The sequence below is a fragment of the Sminthopsis crassicaudata genome, chromosome 1 (assembly GCF_048593235.1).
Source record: "Sminthopsis crassicaudata isolate SCR6 chromosome 1, ASM4859323v1, whole genome shotgun sequence".
NCBI classification, from domain to species: Eukaryota; Metazoa; Chordata; class Mammalia; order Dasyuromorphia; family Dasyuridae; genus Sminthopsis; species Sminthopsis crassicaudata.
In genome coordinates, this window is record NC_133617.1 from 604,315,764 (window position 1) to 604,327,624 (window position 11,861).

Genomic DNA, 11,861 nt, shown 5'->3' on the forward strand with positions numbered 1-11,861 from the left:
TACCAAGTTTGGTTCCAGAGAAGGCTGGAAAAAATGCTGCTTCCTCTCAGAAGAACATGGGAATGGACATTACAGAAATTACAAGACTAAACTGAAATGTTGGCTGGCTTTGCTGATTTTGTTTTCATTCAATTTTTTTTGTTATTATAAAATGATGGCTTAACAGCATGGGAAGGACATGTAAAGGTATTGCAAAATAAATTATATCAATAGGATTATTACTTGTAAAAGAATGAATTAATTAAAAGCACTTAATGGGGCAGCTAGATAGTGCAGTAGATAGAGCTCTGAGCCTTGAGTCAGGAAGACTCATCTTCCTAAGTTCAAATTCAACCTCAGACACTTCCTTCCTCTGTGACTCTAGGCAACACAACCCTATTTTGTCTCAGTTTCTTCATCTGTAAAATGAGCTGAAGAAGGAAATGATAAACTGCTCCAATATCTCTGACAAGAAAAACCCTAAAAGGGGTAATGAAGAATCAGACAGGACTGAAATTACTGAACAACACCAACATCTTTCAAATGAAAGGTTAAATGCTGCTGGGGACAAAAATACAGAAGTGTTTTATCCTTACTCTTGATGAACTTCTATTCCAACAGAAGAGATCATACTTTAAGAAAGTTGTAGCCAGAGAAAGAAGTTATAGTCAAGGAAGTGGTAAAGATAGTCAGTGAAACAATAGGATAGTTAGTTATCAAAATCTACTATTAGTTCAGTAGACTCCCTCAAAATATTATGATTCTGCTAAAAAAAATCTTTCACATCCCAGGGGAAATTATTATTGCACCAAATCATAGAAGCTCATAAAGATAATCTGGAGTTTATGAACTTAAAAAATATTTCATTAACTATATTTAAACTCTATTTGTAATTCCAAGTTTTTTGTTTTATGCATTTACAAATAATATTCCAAGAAGAGGTCCATAGATTTCACCAGACTGTCAGAGGTGTCTGTAGCACAAAAAGGCTAAAAATTCTTGCTATATTATAATATAGTAAATTATATCATAGAAGAATGTTGAATTCTAAGAAATGGAAATATTGCAAAAGATTATTAATGTTCAAATTAGCAGTATGGGAAGTCATTAATTTCATTTAATCAAAACTTGCTCATTGAAAGGATGTTCAATATATAAGCCATGGTTCTACCTATGTGTATTTTGCCTTCAAATAGTCTATTATTTATCTAAAAGAGACAAGCAAGTCCTGTTGCTCATTGTCAGATTCTTCAACGATGGAAGAATTTACAAACATGCCACTGAATTGTACACTTAAAACCTCAAAATATTTGTAAAACCTAAAGGGAAAAGAAGAACATAGAAAAGATATTTTTTCCCTGTCTTGTTCCAACCTCAGGAAAGCAAAGATTCACAAAATACCTTTATTTTCTTCTTTTCTAAGCCAGAAACCTCTGAATGAGCAGCTGGAAATTGGAAAGGTCTGGACAAGTCAGCCAGGGCTGTTCCCTTTGAAACCAAGGGTGAAGCCAATTGGCAGGAAGATGTAAGGGGTTCAGGACACTGCACTTGACCTTTCTCTACTGTGTGACTGGGGGAATCTGAAGATCTACTTAACTGTTTCTGTGCTGGAAGTCAGGAAATCAAATGCTAGATGTAAATGGATGGAAATTTAAAATAATCATAACCTTTAAAAAATACAAGATAGTTCCAAATATGCATTATGCGATCTATGATATAATCAAAACTGTTCATGCTCAGGAAAAGAAATGAACCTGTCCCAGTTCACACCAGAATGTGCCAGCCTAGGCATGGGAATCTAGGGCTCTTGAACAGTAGTATTCTTTTTACTGAACTATATGAAGTTCTCAGGATGAAAATTAAAAAAAAAAAAAAAAAGGCTTGATGGATAACTTTAAATGTAATATCCAATCAAGGCAACATGCTGGGAACCCCATCAGTGAAAATCAGTTACAAAGACAGAACTATTTGTGAAATTAAGATGTGAATTCAACCAGATGTGAAATTTAGTTACACACACAGTCCTAGCAGGAAAAGATCTGGTTCTGTTCCTGGCTTGAACACTGAAACCTGCTATTTCCCTTCTTCGCAACTAAGTCTCTTCAACTTATGGAAAGGGGAAAAAAGTGAGGGGAGAAGAAGCGGTAAACTAGGAATCATCTCTATGGCTCATTACAGCTCTGAAAGTCAGTGCTCTCCATTCTAAGTATCCTCTTATTTTTGCAGATATACAATAGAGGATGAAAAGGAAAGAAAAACAGGTTAAAACTAACTGATAAATAAAGAACACTCAATAAGATTCATGCAACATTCCCACGTATCAACACTTTCACACCATTTGTGCTATACAACTGTAGAAATGTATGTGTATAAGACAGCCAAGGTAAAAAAAAAATTAAAAAAGCAGCAGCTCCCCACAGGGGATAAAGGCCACTTGGTCCTCACTGACACTCTCCTATATGGAACAGCTATATGAAATGGATCAGACAACCAAACAAATTTTCAATCTAAATCCTGTGTTCAGATGGGGCCAGATAGTAGAGGAGCTATCATTGACAGGAAGGTCGTAATATATACTACTAAAGAAATTGTTTTAAAATGAAAATATAAACTATTTCAAAGTATAATGTTAAAATTAGAAGCACCAATCTCATTCATCTTATAGAAGAAGAAACATGACAAAGGTAAGTCATTTAATCTTTCCAAGTTTCAAATTCAATATAATTTTGTTATCTGGATTGCTAATACACCCAGAGAAAGATTATGACTAGCCCAGGTTGACATAGCAAATTAGTCTCAAAATTAAGACAGCATTACTGATCTAGCTCTATGTCATTATACAGAAATAGTAGCTACTATTTCTTCACAACATTTCAGCTACAGGTAGTTCAAAACATTTCTCCCATTAAACAGAAGAGGATACTGAAATTAGGGAGAAGAGTTGACTTGCAAGCTACTATAGGTAGAATGTATATTGTGTTTAGAAGTACAAAACCTGTGATTTGACTTTGGTACTCATTGCTTGTGTGATCTGGGGAACTTAATTTAAAGTCTCTCTGCATTTCACTTTACAACTTTTAAAAATAAAGAATGGTAGTAAGTGAGAAGTAATCTAGATCAGGGCTTCTTAAACTTTTTCTACTCACAATCCTTCTTCAACCAGAGTACATAGACACTTAAAGTGGTATACAAATCAACATTCGCTGGTAATTAATTATAATTTAGTGACCCTCACATTGGGTTAACAAGACTCCAAAATGGTATTCAGTAGCCTCAGATCATGCTGGTAATGCTCCTGCCCTTATGTTTTCTTATATGGAGTCCAATTACATGTTTTGTAAAACATTCTTATAAAGTTACTACAACTAGTGGTAAATAACTACTTGGATGAATACAGATATTTAATATTAAAGTTAATATTTTAAATGATTTGTTATAAGAAATAGTCACTAATAAAGTTACATTTTGACAACTGCAACTGGAACAGAGACCATAGAAAAAGCACATCTTCCCAATTCAATTATGACAGTCCATCTTTTAGGAAAATGCTTGTTTCAGCTTTTTTCCCACTGTTAAGCTGCATTTTAAATTGAGTATTAATTTCAGGCCAAATAGTAACCACTGAATGCCTAAAATATAGTTTAAAACAGTGACAATTCATATCTTGTCATTATAGTAAATCTTTATTATTTTGGGCAAATAATTTTTTATTTGGACTGCAATTTTAACATAAATCAAATTAGGGAATGGGATTTTATATATAAATTGATATATATATATATTCCTTATAACATTGTTTTCTAACATATATTTCATTTTTCTTTCAGTTCTGTTATCATAAAGTATAAATTTGCTTCCAATTCAAACATTCTGGGCTCAAAATTCTGGGATCTCTTCTAACTTTCAAATTCTACAATTGTACAAACTGTCAGAGTGACGGCTATTTAATTTATAGCTCCAACTTAATGATCTATGCTACCCTCAGGCTCTAGCACATATATGTGACTACTATCAAAGACAAATATCATGATGCTTTCTTGAACAAAGAGGCTTTAAGGGGCAAACATGACATAGAAAAGAAGCTCAATTAAAAGTACTTTCCCTTCCCTGACCTTGAGTTCAAAATCAGCCGTACCAAGAAAAGAGATTCAGAGGATCTGTTTGCTTAAGAGTTTTGGAAGAAAGGATACTTTTAGATAAGCTCATTTCGTTGTATCTACTAGCACAGAGAACAAGTAGAAGACTGGGAAGGAAAAAAAAAAGTCTTTTATTGTAGAGTCAATAAAAACTAACCAGGGTAGAAGATAATTATCAAGTGCTCAAGAAACAGGGAAACCCCATGATACCCTTCCTTCTGACACAACATTAATTCTGTTTGTGTGATAGTTTCTAATACCATCATACACCTAATGAAGAGTTTCTCTAATTTGGATAACTGGGAACAGCTGAATTTTAATAAGATACATCATTTTATCAGAAATGGAAGACTACTATTTGTTGATTTTTATAACTTATCAGAGAGACTCCATGGTACAAGTATAGAAAACATGAATCAGGCAATAGTTTTGCTAATGAAACAACTGCATCAGAAGAAAATGTGTATCTTGGCAGTTTAAACAGAGCCTCAGAGACAAGAGACTAGGATTTGCAAAATCTCAGATTCCTGGTTGTAATCTCATCTTTTTTGGCTCAATCACAGAGAAAAATCACTTAAGTCCATTGCTTAACAGTACCATTTCTATCTCTTCAACTTATTTCTTTTGTTCCTTTCAAAGAAAAGATTGACACAGATTGTGAATATTTTTCTTTGTAATTTTCATCAAAAATATTATCATCCCTTGTTCCTTTGAGGATATTAACAGTGTATATATTTATATTAAATAATGCACATATAGTGCAAATGGGTAAAGTCATTTATAAAGCACCTGCTTAAAAACAAACAAAAAACCTTGCAACATATTGCCAAACCTCCAAAGAAAAGTAGATAAATATAATTCTTATGTATATATCTAATTCTTTACATTTTATAATATGCTTTCTACACAATAACTTGGTTAGGTAGGTTAATATAATTACAGATTTATAGATTGAAAGTGCCTTAGAAGTCAACATCTTCATTTAACAGATGAAGGAATAATAAATAATTTGCCCATTGTCACTGAAATATTAAGATGCAGAGAAATAATTTTTACCCAGGTCTTTGTAAATCCAATACCTTTTTCATAGTACTTATCTATCTGTGTCCTCATGAAACAAGGTACCTTTAAGCCATGAAAAAGTTGGAATCTGTATTACTAGGTAAAGCATTAACATCAATGAAATATAAGAATTTTGAAGTACTGAATTTGCTATTTTTTTTGCAGTGTAATTAGTATTTCATTTTTTTCTTAAAAAAAAGAGTTAATATAGAAATGGTGCTTTAGCAAGTCTCTATCTTGTTATTAGTCTCTTATGTTTAACATTCATTGGAGATAATGCACATCTGGATAATGCACATCTGCTTTCCATAGCTCAATAACAGTATCAGGTTGTGAACTCTTTTGTCAAGAATCAATAAAAGCTCTCAGAAAATCTCAGTCACAGAGAGTACAATAGACATGATAGGAATCTCTTTCCCACATACTTTGGATTTCTTCTGCTAAGTATGTTTCAATTTTTTTGTTGTTGTTCAACGAGTTTAGAGATTATGTGTATTTAAAACATTAAGTATTTATGAATTATTGTTACATCCAGATGATTGTGAACTACAGTTCTGTATATGATAATGCTCTGGTTGTGGTAGTTTACTGGATGGGTTTGCCAGAACATATATATGTATATAAATTCTAACTACCAGGCCATTACTTGACAGTTATTTGATAGATGCAAAAATTTTACAACCTAAGTGATATTGTACAGTTTTTACTCTTTCCTTGCATAATCTACATTAATAATTAATTTTGGGCCCCTCAAGGATAATCCTTTTATAATTTCTGGAGGCAATGATATGATTCCTAAATTTCACCATACCATCTTCAATTTCTTCAAATTCATATTGTTCATCCATTTGTTTATTACTTTGTCAAACATTATTTAACGAAACTGTTCAAGCAGATGTCAACTACAGAGGATCTTTTAAAGCCATTTGTAGATCTTAACTGTTTCATAAGCTCCATCTAGAAATAAATCACTTTTTGCATTCTCTTATTTTGTTGCTGCTTTAACTGGCAAATATTTTGGGAATTCTAAGGCTCAGAGAGGGTAAGAAATTTATGCTGAAATTTACATGGCTACTAATGATCGTATTGTCCAAGATTACAGCGGTAGTAAGTAACAATTCGGGGGCTTCACTTGTTAGATCGAATAATTAATAGAATTTCAGAAGTGGAAGGACCTCAGCAACCATTACTCTAACCATTATCTCTGAAGAATGCCTTCTTCAGCATTCCTGAGAAATAGTCTTTGCTTGAAGTTCTCCAAGGAGGAAAACACTATCTCCCAAAGAATCCCATTTCAATTTTGGATAACTGATTCCTAGGAAGTTTTTCAAGCCTAAAGTTGCTTCTTTTCAAATTCCAAGTAAATTTTTCTAATACTATAGCTAGTTCTAGTTCAAGATAAGAAAGGTCTTTCTGACAATTCTTTCCTGAAATGGACAGTGCTATCTTGACAAATAATGCATTTCATGTCATTTTAATACTTTCTTCTAAGGAAAACGGGATGGCCACTTGTCAGGAATGCTGCCCTAACTAAAGGTTAGCTTTGATGTCCTCTGTGTTTCCAACTGAGTTCCAGAATTCTATGGATCAATTTGTCCTCAAATTTTAATCTGTTGTCATTGCAGTACCTTCAGGTGATATATGTAAATGTTATAATACAACAGATTCAGTATAACAAGGGCTCACATTTCCATTTTCCTTTAAGGTTTGCAATGAACTTTCATTCCAGCCATTCTGGGAAGGAATTATTTTATAAATGAGGGAAATGAAGTTATCACAGATTAACTAACTTACTCAAAGTCATATGAACTAGTAAATGGCAGAGGCAAATCTGGAACCCAGATCTTCTGAATCTGTTACTAGCGCTCCTTTCATTATCATGCTGACTCTCTCTAACTAAACTGGTCAATATAGTTTAGATTGGTTCTTGAATATTCTGCAAATGAAATTCTGTTGTCTCTGGCCCAGAACTGGTCATTTCTTCTCAGGAATACGACGTTTGAAAATCAGTTCCTCCTATTATAGATTTCTCCCTCAGCTTGTAGAAAATCCATGATTCCCTAAACATTGGTCTTTGAGAGTACATTGACTCAAATCTTCATGCCTAATTCATGAAGCGCAGTCTGGAGATTAGCGGCGCTGGACACAGACCAGGCATACTTTATCATATTCTAATAAGGAGAGGCTGAAAATTGCATTTCTAAAGCTACAGTATTAAAGGGCAGACCACAAAACATGACCCAAACATAACTCAGTAGTTTTACACTGTCTGAAAAGGCTTTGATATGATAAAGTATGCTGACGAGGGGAATCAACACAACTAGAAATTTCTGAATTTCAAAAGGAAAAAAAATCCAGCAAACATTCAGTATGCACATCAAAGCACACATTATAGATTATAAACTCCTACATTGTAAAGCCTATTAAACCATGGACTGGCTATCTAGATGCACCACAGGAGATCACTATGATAATAAAAATATATATGTTGACTAAAACAATAATGATTATTGTTAATAATAATAGCAATGTGCATTTCTACAGTGTTTTACACTTTATAAAGTACATCCCTGAAAGTGACTGTGAGGAAAACTGCGAAAAGATTATTTAATAGACAAAGAAACTGAAGCTCCAGGTAGTAGTAGGAAAGAAAAAAATATAGATCTGGTTGTGAGAAACACAAGCATTGCATTTGTAGACAGAGAAAATGAGCTCGAACCACTGTTCTACTATTTACTACTGGTTTCACTTCCATCAATTAAGTATTTCCCATTTGGGGGACCTTATTTTCTTCATCTATAAAAGAAGGAGTAATAATAAAATGTTCCCTTGTTCCAACCAGTTCAAAATCCTCTGACCATTGATCTTCTCAAATAATCAGCATTTTGCAAAGTGTTTTTGATTTACAGAATCCTATAACCAGAAAATCTGGCCTTTATCTAACCAGAACTCTCTAGCCACAATAGAGCTGATGGGTGGCCATGTAGGTTCTTCCAAAAGAAAAGGGTCCTTGCTTTCTAAAACTGTCTGTTTTCCTTTTGGACAGCAATCATTGTTGGGAAATATGCTCTTATGTCAATATCAAATTATTCCTAGTTCTATCATATAATGTCAAGCAGAACACATCTAATCATTCTTCCTCATGATAAATGTTCACATTCTTAAAGATTACCATGTTGTCTCCCCATTTTACTCCAGGCTAAAAACCCCTAACTCCTTCAAATGATTCTTAAAGGGCACATTCCCGAGTCAGTTCTTCTTCCTGGTCACCTTTTTCTGTATTCACTTCGGCATGTGGAAGTACTTTAGGCATGGTTTGACCAGGGCAAAGTATAAAAAAAAAAAAAAACTGTTATGTCCCTATGCCTTTCTTAGTGCACCCAACAGTAATATCAGCTTTTTAATTTATCTATTTATTTTAGTTGGTTTGTTGACTGTATTAACAGTGTGAGAGTGTTAACTTGGTTCAGTCTAGGAAGGAGCTTTAGAAAAAGTTAGGGAGTTGGAGTCAGAACTAGATTGCAATATATCTCTTCATGCTGATTTTTTTTGGAAAATGGGCAACATATTTTTCCTTTATGATTTTTGGTTCTTCTCTATAGCATGCAGTCACTTTTGTTGTCCTCCTTGTACTATTATCCATCTTGAAATATTGGGATAAAAGCAATGTGTAAACTTGGATGGCAATGTACATGATTTTTATTATCAGGCCATTTAGAAACATTTATTACACAAAACACCTCAGAGCCCCAAATAGTTGCTAAGTTTTATAGAGTTGTGTTTCTTAAACATGCTTTATTAGTTGTAGGATTTTGAGTGAGAAAGGACCTCTTTCACTTATTTAAAGGAGTTACTTTGGAAGAAACAACATGATTAGGATAAGTCCTGTCTGCCATTTTACTGTGTATCATTTCCTCTGGACTTTTATTTTTTGAATAAAATTTCCTTATACAATGTTGTGGTACTTTCTCATCTGGTAAGCATATCACATGCTTAAAAAGAAATCATGGATAGAGTAACTGATATGAGCTAGGTGGAATTAGAGAATTAGAGAAATGAGAAAAAGCTTCTAAGCTGCCCCTGTGTTTGCTTGCTTTTCCTTATGATCTCTGACACTTCCAACACAGCTGAAGGATCTGATTCCAAATCCATTCTTGCAGCCACTGGTAGTTTTGAGTGGGTCTCATGGCTCTTTGAATCCACTACTGCTGCTCCAGCCAAAGCTAAGCTTATAGGCATGCCAGCTTTCAGCTGCCACTTCTCAGGGGAGCTCACCACAAAGCATTTAGCTCCTACATTGAAATCCTTCAACCAAGTCAATGCTTAGTGGGGGCTATATCTATACAGACTCAAAGGGCTATTCTAAACTGAGACCACTACTTTTATAGCAGCACAAGGTTTAGAACTGGAAGGGATCTGAAAGGACACCTACCCAAATATGCTCATTTTATGGGCAAGGAAAATGAGGTCTAGAAAGTGTCTAGAGGCAGAGAGTCAGGGGGTTAAACCCGAGGACTACAAATTCATTGCCCTTTCCTCCCCATTATAGTGGCTTGGGTATTCTCCATTATAAGGAATGGTTTTTATATGTCATTACTTAAGTAAATAGGGACTCAGAGAGGCTACCATAGCAGCTGACCTCACTGGGGTGCTTTGGTGTACTCTTAACAGTACAAGAAACAGAGAAAGTACAATGCATAGGAAGGGTACTTAAGGTTATTGGATCTGTATCTGTATCCATATCTGTAAAATTAAGGCATTGTATTACATGATCTCTTAATTCCCTTTCTCTTCTGAGTCCCATACTCTACAAACTCATTAATTCCTACAGAAGTCCTGGGAGGTGGGTTATCATAAAATCTTGGTCCTTTAGAATTCTTCTAGTTCACCCCCTCATTTTCTGGATAAAGAGATCTGAGGTTCAGAACAAGGGGAAAAAGTGACAACTAATTTTGTATGTTAATAGTGGTAGAATTGGGATTTCCTCCTAATAACTCTATAGGGCAGCTAATGCACATATTATTCTTACCAATCTGGAACAGATCATTACTTATGATACTTCTTGATTACAAAAAAGAAAGTTGCTTTTATTCTGAAAGACTTGGGAGGCATACAATTGTAGCAAAACATATAGGTTTTTTCCCTAAGAAAACAAATAAATTTGATGTAGCCAATGAACACTATGGGTGAATAAGAGTCAAGAAAATTGGATGAAGAAGCTGAGGCAGTGTACTGAAAAACAATGGTTCTTCAAACTCCTACAGGTCCCCTTCTGGTTCCTTTAAACAAATATGCTTTGACTATGGGGCAAAGAGCTCCCTTTGACAAACCAAAGAAGACGGTTTGAATAGCACAGTTTTGATTTCTAAAAAATGATGTGCAGAAGTTATTTTTCCTTTCATCACATTTAGAATATAAGTAGGTACCTGAATTAGTTGTAACAACACTCAATCTTTTTAAAAAATTGTTATTTCCTCAAAACTCCAAAGTTCTGACTTTGTACTTTAGTACTGAGTACTATTGTACTTTAGTCTGAGTAAAGCAGAATCTAGATTTTAGACCTAGATGAGTACTTAGGCACAGTTGGTTCCTCATTTGACTGATTAACTAGTAGCAGCAGACTAGGTCATTTGACAGAGTGTGCAGACACAGAAAGAAGATGATTTGCCAAAGTAAGTAGCAAAGCTAGAACTTGAACACGCCATCTCTGACTAAATAAAATTCTATCTACTTCAAAGTCCTCTAGAGAAACCAGATTTTATTATTTAAAATAAAGACACCTGAAGGGTTTTTGTGCCTTTTAATTTAATTTTTAAACTAATGTTCTTCACATTGTATTATAGGATGATCCCTCTTATAATAGTCCTGAAACTGGTGTTGGGTCAGCTTGGCATATTCAAAGCTATTCTACTAGAGCAGAAACACTAACAGGACGAACCTGGGGACAAACTGTGGCTCAATTGTCCTACTATTAGTCAGTCAATTAATCAGTAAATTAACAAGCATTTATTAAGTGCCTATTATATATGCTAGGTACTATGCTAAACAGTCAGAGGACAGAAAGGACAGAACCCAACCCTGCTGCCTTCAAGAAACTTATATTCTAATGGGAGACACAACATGTAAATAACTGGATACAAAAATGGTGTATTCAGAGTATATGAAAAGAAATCTCAAAGGGGAAAATACTAGTATTTGGGAAAATCAGGAAAATGCCTGAATTTAAAACCTTTTTGTAACCCTAAGAAAGTCACTCAAACTCTTTTTGCCTCAGTTTCCTTATCTGTAAAATTATGATATTTCAGTTTTCCCCAAGAACCTCAGGAAGACCTGAATTCAAATATGGCCTTTGACAATTACTAGCTGTGTGACCCTGGAATGTCACTTAACCCCTGTTTCCAAGAAGGAAATGACAAACCACTCCAGTGTCTCTGCCAAGAAAAAGCCATGGAGAACACTGACATCCACAGCATCTCAGATATGACCAAAGAAATCCAATTTATTTATATCTAGAAACAAAGTCAGTGAAACTCAGAGAAGCTGAATGGCTTAGTAAAGCTCACATGTCATTAGTGATAGAGTCTGTGTGTGTATGTATATATGTGCATATATTTATATGCATTTAATTACATGTATTTTGTAAACATAATGCTAAATATTAATTTATAACTAATTTTTGGGGGG

General features: G+C 34.3%; 1 protein-coding gene across 2 annotated transcripts in view; it reads right to left on the bottom strand.

The window, feature by feature from the left end:
• Positions 1-11,861, bottom strand: part of WWOX (WW domain containing oxidoreductase) — a 1,143,641-nt gene that overhangs the window by 572,566 nt on the left and 559,214 nt on the right. The window lies entirely within an intron of this gene.